The sequence below is a fragment of the Crinia signifera genome, chromosome 4 (assembly GCF_055691185.1).
Source record: "Crinia signifera chromosome 4, ASM5569118v1, whole genome shotgun sequence".
Classification (NCBI taxonomy): Eukaryota; Metazoa; Chordata; class Amphibia; order Anura; family Myobatrachidae; genus Crinia; species Crinia signifera.
In genome coordinates, this window is record NC_139220.1 from 325,166,322 (window position 1) to 325,180,769 (window position 14,448).

Sequence of the window (14,448 nt, forward strand, 5' to 3'; positions counted from 1 at the left end):
TTTGCTATGCCCGATGATGAGGTACTTACTAGGTACCAGTTACCGCCACATGTAATTCTGGATCTGCTCTCGTTAATTGAGAGTGATCTGGAACCTCTACACGGGATCACGACAGCAATTCCGCCTCACACACAGCTGCTGGCGGTGTTGCATTTCTGCGCCTCAGGATCATTCCAACAAGTAGTGGCAGTACTTGCTGGAATATCTCAGCCGGCCTTCTGCCGAATCCTGAGGCGTGTGACGTCGGCCATGTTCAGGCGCAAGGGGCACTTCATGGCCATGACATTTGCCACCGAGACCCTGCGCAGAAGCCAGCAGGCCTTCCATCAAATTGCTGGCTTCCCTAATGTGATAGGGGCTGTGGATGGCACCCATGTACCATTTGTGCCTCCATCTCGAAGTGAGAAGATATATAGGAACCGCAAATTGTTCCACTCACTGAACGTGATGGTGGTATGTGGCCCATCCATGGAGATTCTCGCCTTCAACTCGAAGTTTCCCGGAAGTGCCCATGACTCTCATGTCATCCGACAAACCAGGATATGGCAAAGACTACAAGAGCTGGAAGGCCGTGATGCGTGGGTTCTGGGTGACTCCGGTTACCCATGTACGCCCTGGCTACTTACGCCGTACAGCTACCCAGCACCGGGCCCACAGGAGGCATTCAATCGGGCGCATGTTGCCACCAGGCAAGTGGTGGAGCGCTCAATTGGCCTTTGAAAGGGTCGATTTAGAGTGCTCCACCGCACTGGTGGTGACTTACAGTATGCGCCTCAAATGGTGTCGAGGATCGTGGGCCTGTGTATATTTTTCCACAACATTGCTGTGCGGCGTGAGATACCCTTTGATGAGAGGGAGGTACCATCTGAGCCGCAAGATCCGCCCATGCGCCCATCCCGCGCCCCTGAATGCCGGAGGGGATACCAGCTGCGGGACTCTGTGGCGCAAAGATACTTCAGGTACATTTTATCTAGTTGACCAGAACACACCAATTGTTGTAAAAATCACCCCTTCAAATAAGTACAGTGTGGTAGTTGTCAGTGTTACAAAACGACAATTAGCCAGCCTGCCCTCCTAATGGCAAAGAAATAGTAGATATTTATCATATGTGCTTAGTTTTGGGGGAAGTACAATATAGGTGCTCATTATTATACCTTGTACAAGGGATCTTATGTGTTTGTTATATCTTCATTATTGTAGTTGATACTATCCCTGATGACTGGTGAGTACATTGATTTATTCTCTAATGTGTTGGGGATTTTTTCCTGTGTTGATGTATGATTTGTTTGCAGATATATATATATATATATATATATATGATATTTGAATTTATTAACATGTTTAAACATTTCGAGGAGCAGGCAGGCAGGCAGGCAGGCACCCAGGCAGGCAGGCAGGCAGCCAGCCAGCCAGGCAGCCAGGCAGGCAGCGCTGGTGTATAATGCTGGACTCAGGATACCTGCAAGTATGTGTATGTGTCTTTTAAACATAAATGTACGCATACACATAGATGCATAGAGTAAGTAATGCTAAGTACAGCTATGCGTTGCTAAGCTATAGCACGCGTTGCTTGGCGGAGCGAGGCGTCATTGGATTTGCTAAGTGCATACACACTGTGTTTTATATATATCAGATTTGTTCATTAACATACATCAGCACTACTGTTTTGAAGGCATGCGAATTTGTCACCATTTGTGTTGGCGCAGAGACGCTGTTCATGTAAAGATGAACAATAAAGTTATTAACACAAATAACTGTGATAAACCAATGCCACCACCTGATTGGTTGATTGATGCCATTGTTAACATGGCGGAGACACGAAGGGCAGACCCGTTTTCTCCTGCGGAGCTGAGGGTTCTGGTCTCCGTCATGGAGACAAGGCTGGGCCGTGCGGGGCCCTTTATCAGCAATAGACATAAGCGCCGGGCCTATGCTGCGGCAGGCCGCAGGATTTACGCCCGCACTCGGGTGCGGAGGACCATCGGGCAGCTCGAGAGGCGGTGGTCGGACCTCCGCAGGCGCCAGCCCCAGCTGTTACAGCAAATTAGGGGCGAAATAGCTGAGTGTGAGTATTTTAGCTATGAAATTTCACACTTACAACATAGCATATATAAACAATAAAATGTGTCTCATGATAAGTGGGTGTCCATGGGTTTAAAAGTCCATAGACTGTTATGTGTGCTTCTTCCTGGTTAACATGCAGTCATGTGGCTTTTATATGTAATGACATAGCATTGATGATTCTGATGCATACAATGTGCCAGATCTAATATGTGTTACACATTGATAAATGCCAGGGTTGTAATGTTTGAACAAATTACTAACAATCACATATTACCGTATTTATCGGCGTATAACACGCACTTTTTCCCCCTGAAAATAGGGGGCAAATGATGTATGCGTGTTATACGCCGATATAATGTTTCCGGCCACCAGCCCGTCAGCTACGGCTGCCCCTGCCTTCCCCTGCACACAGAGACAGACGCTAGAAGTCATAATTCACCTCTAGCGTCTGACAGGAAGCACAGCTCTGCACTTCCTGGTAACGCGGCTGCAGAGCTGTGCTCCCTGTCAGAGACGCTGGAAGGGAAAAATCACTCTAGCGTCTGTCTCTCTCTGCGCAGGGTAAGGCAGGGGCAGGGTGGGGTGGGCACATACGTATTAACCCCTTGGCAACGAGCAAGAACCCATGGCAATAATTATTTCTATAATATATATATATATTTAACAAAGTGCTAGTGTATTACATAGATGCAGCAGTGTGCACAGATTTAAAGGAGACCAGAATGGCAATTATTTTTTTTCCTGAAATTTCCCTCTTAAAATGAAGATGCGTGTTATACGCCAGTGCGTGTTATACGCCGATAAATACGGTAATTTAAATGTCACATTTTGGAGTCCATTAACAGTAAGGAGCTACTTTCCAGCATCGTTTGCCATCATTATCACCCTTCCATGTATGTCTTGTTATGGATTAATACATGTGCCCCAATGACCCGACATTGACCATGATTTTTTTTTCTAACACACAGCACGAGCCCGAGCCCGACAGGCACGTGAAGAGGCCGAGGCAGCCCTGGCCGAGGAGGAGGGCCAAGAGCCTGAGGAGGAGGTGGCGGCAAGGGTGGAGGAGGAGCAAGTGGAGGAGGAGGAGGAAATGGTGGAGGAGCAAGTGGAGGAGATGGTGGAGGAGGTGGAGGAGATGGTGGAGGAGGTGGTGGAGGAGGAGGAGGTGCCTGAGGAGGTGGTGGTGGAGGAGGTGGAAGAGGAGTTGGTGGCAGAGGAGGAGGTGTTGGTGGCGGAGGAGGAGGTGGAGGAGGTGGTGGTGGTGGAGGAGGTGGTTGTGGCGGAGGAGGTGGACGAGGTGGTGGTGGTGGAGGAGGTGGTTGTGGCGGAGGAGGTGGACGAGGTGATGGTGGCGGAGGAGCTGGCGGAGGAGGGGGCTGAGGAGGCGACGGTTGCCCCAGAGGTGTCCGAATCCGAGGGGGAGGAGGCGTGTCAGGCCCCGGAGTCCCATCAGATCGGTATGTTTACATAATGCATCATTCATGAAGTAGTTGTACTGGTATTTGTTATGTAGCACTGGTGATTAAAACTTTTGGTACAATCCTATTAATACAGACCCCAAAGTGGGTAGCTACAGATACAGGTACGGGTTAGATGGGGTGTCCAAGGCATCCCTTTCATCCAGGACACCTCTGAATTACACAGGTTTGTGGGATGGCTTGGAGCTCCATTTTGACTGCCACATAACCGTTGTAGTTAAACAGGATCCTGGAGTAAAGGGATGAGTGGATCATTTGTGGATTAAATTCACCTGCTGCAAGCGTTGATTATGACCCATCAAATAGTGGAATCTATATTGTTGGTGAATGTTATTTATAAACTATAGGATGTATGCTATAAATGGAGTATGGCCCGGCCTACCTTGGAATGGAGTCACAAGTTGCCAGTGTCCCAGGAGCCTCCTCTACCTAAACACCCCCTGTAGTTCAGATTGGTTTTTTGCCCTCACAGAATTGTAGGTTGGTTTAGAGTGAATTATGATTTTGAGGATGTGTACTGTGCATTCCTGACATTTGCATAACTCCCATGCCACGAACCATCACTGAACTTAGACTGAGGAGATTGTGACAAGTTCTTATTGACGGAGGCCATGACATGCTTGTCATTGGTTAGTCATGGGTGGGTTGTGACTGAGAAGAAACACTATGACTGTTATGTCTTCTGCAGAGTAAAGGGTAGAGGGAAAAAAACACAGTATGTAGTAAATAAGATTGTATGTATGTAGATATGTATGTGTCATATCTATTTATCTATGTGTGTCTCTATCTCTCTACATAGATATATATATATATATATAGACACATGTCACCTAGCATTTGTGCAATTTATGTCGCAGTATGTGAAATGTATGCATGAATATCATGACTAATTTTTGCCCCTTTGACATGCCCACAGATGACACCACACCGGCAGATGAGGGGGTTCGTGGGGCCCTCCTGCGGGCGGAGCACCATTTGCAGCTATTACTAGCCGATCTGCAGGACCTGCGAGATCTACTTATCTAATTTATTATTTTATATTTTTTTATTTAAATGTTAATTTTGGATTCTAATAAATGGTTTATGCAAGTTCACAGTTGTTGGTTTTATTTGCACATTAAACAGTATATGTGTAGATTGTTTATAATCTTTTACACAGGGTCTAATACAAACCATTGCACTTAAATTGCTGTAAGGGTTAATGTGTGCAATGCATGTGTTAGGCATGCTTGTAAGGATATATTGGCATCTAATTGATTCCAATTCCAAATAAGCAGTTTTTTATGAGGATAGGTAATTGAATAAGTGGGTCATGTGATGTATTGCAGAAGATACATAATAGTGGGTTGTTTGGCGTAAATACTCCGCTTACGGGCGGTAGCACCGCTTGGCTCCCGTTCGGATGCGGTATTCCCGAGCATACTCTGTAATACTCTGTAATACCGTGCAGAATCGGAGTGTTTCTCCCGCACACGCATGGTTTGTATGTCGTCCGTAAACACGCCCTGTTCTTAAAGAGTGAGTCCGTCCGAATGCGGAGGACACGTGGGCGTTTCTACGGACGATGGCCGCACGCGGCAGAACACCGTGGCGTGCGGACCGCTCCGTAAGAATGCGGGAATATCCGCACCGATCAGAATAAGGGCCTTTATGTGGTTGGTGGATTGTTGCATTGTTTGTTAGTATATTATACCATTACGCATTGTTGCGTCCTGCCGTGAGTCCGGTCATAGTGGGAGTATTCCCTGTCAGTCCATCTCCCTGCGTAGACACCCCCTTGGGGGTTTGTGTGCTCCTTGTCGCACGTGATTTCTAGTTAGTTGTCCCCTTGCTTTCTCCTGGCCTTGGTGGGCGCATTGTCACTCTTAAGACCTGGTGGCATCGAGGTTGGAGCTAGACTAACTGGCTCATTCGAACTCGGCTATTATAGGCGAAGCCTAGTTCCGCACACATCTGCCAACCCTAGTCTGAGGCAACGGAGGTAGGGCAGGCGAGGACGCACCCAGATCCTAACATTATAACTAGCCAAAAGATATACAGACTAATCTTACAGAAGAGATGGATCCCACTCCACAATCCGCAGCTCAGGTTCTGGCCGGCCAGGTCCATAATCTCACCCAGAGACTCCAGGACCTTACCCTCTGGGTTAATGCACAGGATGAAAGGGTAGCACAGTCCCTTTCCACTCCCCGCCCGGTAGAACCCAAAGTTAGTCTCCCGGATCGGTCTTCGGGGGATCGGTCCCAGTTTTTTTAATTTTCGTGAGGCATGTAAACTTTATTTCAAGCTGCGTCCATTGTCCTCAGGCACTGAGATGCAAAAGGTAGGGATAATTATTTCCCTCCTCCAGGGGGACCCCCAGACATGGGCTTTTGGGCTTCCCCCAGGGGGCTGAGGCTCTCGCCTCGGTGAATAATTTCTTTGCTGCTATGGGCCTTCTTCATGACGACCCCAACCGTACTGCTTCAGCAGAAGCTAATCTGCGGTCCTTGTGACAGGGTAGGGGTCCTGCTGAGTTGTACTGTACTGAATTTAGAAGATGGGCAGTGGACTCTGGCTGGAATGACCCAGCGCTTCGCAGCCAGTTCATGGTTGGTCTGTCGGAGCGGATTAAAGATTCTTTATTGCAATATCCTGTACCTGCATCCCTGGATGAATTAATGAAACTCACCATCAGGGTGGATCGTAAGCTTCGGGAATGGCAAAGGGAAAAGGTTTCAGGTGGGTGGTCCTCCAAACCACCAGAGGAAAATACGCCCAAATCTGATTATGAGCCCATGCAGTTGAGGGCCACATGACTCTCCATTTCCGAGAAGAACCGCCGGAGAAGCAAGGGGTTGTGCCTCTATTGTGCCGGTCAGGGTCATCGGGCTTTAGCATGTCCCCACAAGTCAGTAAAAGACAGAGCCTAAGTGAGGTCGGGGAGTTTCACTTAGGTTTAGCCAGTTTCTCCCCTTTGAATTCTTTATTAGTCTCCACCAGGATAGTTTTTACCGGGGTTTCCACTGAGGTCACTGCTTTCTTGGATAGCGGTGCCGCTGGAAATTTTATGTATTCAGGCCTTGCTACCACATTGGGTATACCACACTTGCCCCTAGACACTCCCATTTCCGTGTGTGGTCTGGATGGATACCCTTTGACCAACGGCACCATTACCCAACAAACTCCTCTCTTGAATCATTCTGTGGGGGCACTCCATTCTGAAGATATTTCTTTTTTCCTCTTTCATTGCCCCATGGCACCGTTAGTGTTGGGATTAACTTGGATGAGGAGACATAACCCCAACATTTACTGGGGAACAGGGGAGATAATGGGGGTCCAGTTGCCATGAAAAGTGCCTCTCTTTACCTCTTTGTGTTGCTCAACCTTTTCTTCCTTCCTTGCCACCTCAGTATCAGGAGTTTGCTGACGTGTTTGCTATTGATATAGTTCCTTGTGCCTCTTTACCATACCACAGGCCATGGATTCCTATATTCAGGAAAATCTTGCCAAGGGTTTCATTTGCCCGTCCAAGTCTCCCGTAGGGGCAGGGTTCTTTTTTGTTGAGAAGAAAGACAGTACCCTGCGCCCTTGTATCGACTACCGAGCCCTAAATAAGATTACGGTGAAAAACTCCTACCCTTTACCATAAATCTCTGTCTTGTTTGATCAAGTCCGGGAGGCAGTGATTTTTTCGAAGATCGATTTAAGGAGAGCGTACAATCTTATAAGAATTTGCGAAGGAGACGAATGGAAAACGGCCTTTAACACTCATACTGGCCATTATGAATACCTTGTAATGCCCTTCGGGCTATCCAATGCCCCCGCAGTATTTCAAGACCTGATCAATGAAGTTCTCCGACAATATCTTGCAATCTTCACTGTAGTCTACCTGGATGATATCCTGATCTATTCCAAGAACCTCCTGGAACATCGCCAACATGTCAAGTTTTTTTTTTTTTTTTTTTAAGTATGTTTATTGTAAAGTTTTTCGTTATTACAAGCATTTACATTTTGAAACAATGGTATACATCAGATAGAGTTTTTATATAGAATATTTATATAAAAGCACAGAGTGATCAATTTTCCATTGCCTTTTAGCATCAATTCGTCAGAAATATCTAAATTATGTTTCAATATTCGACAGAGCCTCGCAAGAGATTAATGTTTAGGAAAGATGAAGGAAAGGTAACCTACTCTCCCTCCTTTCTAGGTGGAGTTTTCTCCTAGCAAGACAATTCCAGCGAGAATCTGCTCGACATTGACACGGCTAAATCTCTGAGACTTATTAAGTTAAAACGGTTACCGAGCATACCAAACAAAAACAAGGACCAAGACAAGACAAAAGACATAAGACGCAAGACTAGACACATGAGGGGGGGCAATTTAGTCTTATACATATTTGTGAATTCGGAATTCAAGGGAGGGATGGAGGACTAGGATAAGACCAAGGGGTAAGGGAAGGGAAGGGGATGGGATATATGTAGGATAAGTTAACTATACTAGACATTTTTGTTGTTTCTGTACTAAAAAATAAAATGGTTTCAGCATGAATATGTGTACCGTTGTCATTGTGTGAATTGTGAGCAATATTCAGGGGATCTGCAAATTAAACAATTCTGACCCGTGGGGAGGCCCACACATCTCTCATTAAGACAGTGAACATAAATATACATATATATTGGTCTAAACAGTTCTATAGAAATTAACTTGTATTATAATTATCAGGTACCTGTTCCCTTTATCAAATAGCCGAGAAAATATAATACTGAGTCAGATATTGGGTTTTCTACAATATTAAACATTTATAAACCATGAAATAATACTTGATTTAACCTTATCTTCAAGAGTGTCCATATACAATGACCATTTTGCAAAAAAAAATTCTGCGCCTCCGATTAGGTTCAGTTTTGCGTATTTCCTGTCAAAGAATAGCATTTGAGTGTGTTTCTGTTGAAGTAAAGTAAGCAGAGGGGAAGTCTTCTTAGTCCAGTGAACCAGTTTACACTTTTTAGCGACTGCCAAAATGATAATTAGCAAGGAGGTTTTATTTTTATCCATAGTCTCCATCGGCCAGCTTTTAAATGATAGTCCCATCAGGGCCAATGGTTCCATTGTAAATTTAACTTTGAATATTTTGTAGAGGAAGTCCAGAACTTTCCACCAGAAACGCCGAATCTTAAAACATGACCATATACAATGGGCAAAGTTTGCCTTTTCGTATCCACATTTCATGCAATTACCTTGGACCATAAATTTTTCTCTACTAGGTGTAATATAGGCTCTATGTAAAATACGAATAAAGACCTCTTGAAGATAAGCAGAGTTGAGAACTTTTAACGATCGAGTTTGTAAAGTTATTATATCTTCTAAATTTGTTATACCTGGAATATCTGTAGCCCATTTATTAAGCAATACCTGCCATTGACCAACATCCCTCGGATTTCTGTTAATTATAATATTATATAAATATTTTACTTTATATGGTTTATTGACCAGATATTGTAGAAGAGGATCAATAGCAGTTATTCGAGAAAGTATTGGAATAGTGTTGTCAATTAATTGATGGGCTTTAATATTTTGAAGATAATGTCTCAGCTGATAATACGTGAATAGGTGGGTCTGGGGTAGATTATAAACTTGCGCCAGATAGGAGAACGTATAGAGGATGCCTCCCGGATCATACACCTTGCTGGACAGGTCCAACCCCCTATCCCGCCAGTCAATGTATACCGAACTCATCATGGAAGGAGTAAAAGAAGGATTGCCCCACAGGTGTATATATTGAGAAAGGTATGGGTTTCTAGAGGTCTTCCTATTGATGGACATCCATACAGCGTAGGTGTCCTTAAAAAGTATGTTCATTTTTATTTTTGAGGGGATCGCTCCTATTTTTGATTGGATAAGGGCACCTGGGGCGTAAGGATAAAAAACGGCTCTATAAAATTCCAAACTGGTATATGTCGATTTATTCAGCATCCAATCTGAAACGTATCTAAAAAATATAGCCATAGAGTAGGTATGCAATTCGGGGAGACCAAAGCCTTCGCTGTCTCAAGGAGTGATTATTTTAGCTTTGGCTATTCTAGATCTCTTACCCTGCCATATAAATCTAGAGAACATAGCTTCTAAGCAGGAAATATAAGAATCCAGTAATTTTGTCGGTAACATCTGCATGGCATACATTTTTTTTGGAAATATTATAGATTTTATAATTGCTACTTGACCCAGCAGAGAAACAGGAAGGTCCCTCCATGCAGTTAGTTTTGTTGCGATATTGTTTATAATCGGAGAGAAATTTAGATGGTACAACTTAGATAGATCTGCACAGATCTGTATACCCAGATACTTAAAGTGTGACTCTGTAAAAGCAAAAGGGATGTGCAGCTGACTCAAGGATGAGGGGACTGCCCCTCCCAGCAACATTACCTCCGATTTTGACAGATTCACTTTGTATCCGGAGATGTTCCCGAACGACTCAACCAAATGTAGAAAAGCCGGAACAGAGTGAGATGGTTTAGAAAGGAAGATTAAAGTATCGTCAGCAAATAAAGCTACTTTTAACTCCTCGGAGTTAATTTTTATTCCATGGATCAGGGGCAATGTTCTTATTGCTATTGTTAATGGCTCTATGGCTACCGCGAAAAGCAGTGGTGACAGTGGGCATCCTTGACGGGTACCTCTACCTAGTGGGAAATAATCAGATAATAAACCATTACAGGCTATGGCTGATTTTGGGGAAGTATTAATTGCTTTAATTATCGAGATAAATTGTTGTGGGAAGCCAAAATGTTCTAGAGTGTTATTAATGTGATTCCATAAGACTAAATCAAAAGCTTTTTCTGCATCAACTGTCAATACCATATGAGGGAAGTTTAAATCTTTGGGCATAGTATTGGAATGATAAATAGCAGCTGAGACAATTTTAGGGATTATCGGTTTCAATCTCTCTGCTAAAATGTTAGTGAATATTTTATAATCCGCATTTAGCAGAGAGATTGGCCGATAAGAGCCAGCCAGTGATAAATCCCTACCAGTCTTCGGTATTATTTTTATGACAGCATCAGAAAAATATAAAGGGACTTTTCCGGTTGACCATATTTGATTATAACAGTCCGTTAGGGTCTGTGCTATTAGGGGTTCCATTATTTTATAAAATTCATTTGAATAGCCATCAGGGCCTGGAGCTTTAACTAATTTTTATTTTTTTATTGCGTCCGAGACCTCCTCTATTCTAATTGGGGCTTCTAAAAGATTTCTATCTTGTTCTGAGATTTTTGGGAATGGCAATGAGTCCCAATAGGGTTCTCTTAAGGTGAGTATATTGAGGGAACTTACAGTATCATAGGTTCTACAGTTGAGTCATCCGGGAAAACCCCCGGGGGTGAATAGAGTTTAATATAGAATTGTCGCAAAACTTCAGCTATTTGCTCATCTGAGGTGGTGACAGAGCCATCCTCCCTCAAAAGTGGATGGACCACCGTTCTCTGTCTGGATCCTTTTAGTAAATTTGTGAGCATAGTGCCTATCTTATTTCCGAATTTAAAAAATTTGGCATGCACATTAAAAAGATATTTGTCTCCTTGTAAGGCAAGGTATTCTTCAAATTGTGTTTTTGTTTTCTGGTATTCCTGCTTATGGATTTGGTCTGGGGAACGTTTAAAGGCCTGGAAAGCTTCCGTGAGTTCTCCTTGTAGTTTCAAATAGTTGGATTTATGCTGTTTTCGTAGGCCAGAAACATAAGCAATAAGTGCTCCTCTAATAACCACCTTGTCTGTTTGCCAAAAATTGGCAGGGTTAGAGCTATCTTTATCAGTAGTGGAATTGTCCTCTACAAAGCTATGCCATACAGATGTTAATTTAGTACGTAATCCTGCTGTTTGTGAAAGATGTGACGGAAACCTCCAAGATGGGTTATTTTTGCGTGATTGAGGTAAATCTAGCTCTATTACTACCAAGCCATGATCTGAGAGTACAGGAGGGAATATTTCTGATCGCTTGGCGTAAGGGAACAGGGGCTCTGCCAGAAAGATAAAATCTATTCTAGACCATGTTCCATGGGATAAGGACATACATGTAAATTCTTTTTCAATGGGGTGTAAAGACCATCATACATCTACCAAATTGAGGGTTTTCATAAAACACGGAATTCCTATCTTAGGGGGAGTCGGTATGCGTTTAAGGGGGGGGGGGGACCTATCCAGCAAGGCAAAGGCCATCAAATAAAAATCTCCACAGACCACCAGAGTTGTAGGATCTAAGATATATAATATAGCCAGTATCTTTACAAAGAAGTCTTTCTTGTATTGGTTCGGGGCATAAATGTTACAGATATGTAAAATACGACCATCAATATTTATTTTGTTAATCAAGTAGCGGCCTTCAGGGTCAGCATTTGTTGACTCTACCTGGATTCCTAGAGCACGCTTTGCTAATGTCACAACACCTCGTGATTTGGATTTAAAATATGCTGCGCCGATTACAATCCAGTCCATCATTTGTAATTTTTTAACCTCTTCAGCTAGCAGGTGAGTTTCCTGTAAACAGATTAAATTAACATTCTGTTTACCCAGGTAGGTCAACAACTTGCGTCGCTTTGCAGGCGTGTGTATACCCCTGATATTTAGCGTGCCAATAATCAATGACATTGGATAACCGGTTTATAGTAAGTCAGAAACATTTTTTCTATAGACCTTAAGGAGAGGGAAAAAAATGGGGGAGAAGTGACACATATAGGGGACACATAAAGCACATGGACTGAGACAAACATATAAACATTTCTTACACTAATGAGAAATAGTAAAGGATCTAAATAAACTGCAGCACTATATGATGTTACAAACATAACTTGGACTTCCAGTATAATTTCTAGAATATAATCTACCAATTATATCTCTAGATTGGAGAGGATAAAATTTTTTATCCAACTGAAATAAACAACCTTACCCAGGGGAGAAACAAAAGAGGGCAAGGAAAAAGAAGAACGTGCAGCTAGGCAGTGTCCCCAGCCAGCTCTACATTATCTTAAATGTACTATTTGTATATAAAAATATCTGTCGACAAGATGAAATTAGACCTTATAACCAAAACATAACAGTCACATTATCTAGTTTTAGCGAGAGATAAATGAAGCATCACATATCTATATGAAACCTTTGTGGTGTGTCAAAGAAGATCAGAACCCTTCTGATTTTAAATACATAGCTCATCCTGGTTTCTTCCCTATATGATCTGGAAAGTCCTCCTGACGCTTAATGAGCTTCTGCTTCAGCAGAAAGGTTTTAGCATTTGAGGCATCAAGGAAGTCTTGTGGGCCTGATTTAGTTATTATGTGCAGTCGCGCTGGAAAAAGCATGACAAACTTTATATTAGCATTTATCAGTGCTGTGCAGACTGGGGTGAATAATCTTCTAGCCTCCACATCACTAGAATAATCCTGGAACAAGTGAATCGTATTTCCTTCCCATTTTAAGGGGTTAATTTTTCTAGACGCCGTCCATACTGCCTGTTTGTGGAGATAGTTTAGTATCTTCAGGATTACTATCCGTGGTCTTGTGGGGGTTTGAAGTGAGATGTTACCCATTCTGTGGATTCTTTCTACCACAATGTCAGGAGCTATTGTTTCCAGCTTTAATAATGGCAGCAGTGTATTACGGAAGAATTGCTCTAATTGAGGGCCCTTGATCTCCTCTGGGATTCCAGAGATCCTGAGATTTTTCCTCCTCATACGGTTTTCAATATTTTCTAGTCTCTCTTCTAGCTGGGAGTTAGACTTTGTCAGAGATTTAACCGTTTTTTGTAGAGAGGATATGTCATCCATATTTACACTAATCTGTTCTTCAGCTTCATTTAGTCTATCTGTAATGCGGTCTATTTGTGCTGTAATGTCAAAAACTGCTTTCTGTAGCAACGGCGCCATTGATGCCTGAATTGCTAGTATCAGGTCCCCTTGGTTAAGAGTTGTAGCTGTTAGCGTGTTTTGGATATCAGGGGTACCTGCATATTGGATAGATGACTCCAGTATCGGCTTCTTGGAGACCGGGGTACCTTGGGCGGTGTCCGCGCCCGCCGCCATGTTGCCATCCGCCCGCCGTTTGTCTTGGCGTTGTGGCTGAGGCGCAGAGGTCAGCTTTGGCGATGTTTGTGCCTCCATGGGGTGCTCTGTGCTCTCCTTCGTCCTTCGTGGGGAGCGGGAGCGTGGTCTCGGGGTAGTCAACAGGAATACAGCGGTGTAGAGCCGGGCGGGAGACGGAGCTGCAAGGAGACGCTGCTCACTCCTTCATGCCGCACCCGGAAGTCGCCAACATGTCAAGTTAGTTCTCCAGAAATTTCACGAGAATGGCCTGTACGCCAAATTGGAAAAATGTGAATTCGAGGTGGATCAAATTTCATTTCTGGGGCACGTCATTTCCCCCAAGAGGTTCTCCATGGACCCAAATAAAGTCCAGGCCGTTCTCTCCTGGACTCGTCCCACCAGCCTAAAAGCTGTCCAGAGGTTCTTGGGCTTTGCGAATTATTATCGCCATTTCATTCGCTCCTTTTCTAAAATCGTAGCCCCTATTGTGGAATTTACCAAGAAAGGGGCCGACCCTCAGAATTGGTCCACTCAAGCCATAGTGGCTTTTGATAAACTCAAAGAGGCCTTCTGCTCGGCACCCATCTTGAGACACCCGGACCCTAGGATGCCTTTCTTAGTTGAAGTCGATGCGTCTGAAATTGGGGCTGGTGCTGTACTTTCACAAAAAGACCTTACTGACAAAAAGATCCATCCCTGTGCTTACCTCTCCCGCAAATTTTCGTCGGCTGAAAGAAATGATGACGTCGGCAACCGTGAGCTTCTGGCTATCAAATGGGCGCTCCAGGAATGGCGTCACTGGCTGGAGGGGGCCAAATACGTAGTCACGGTTATCACTGACCATAAGAA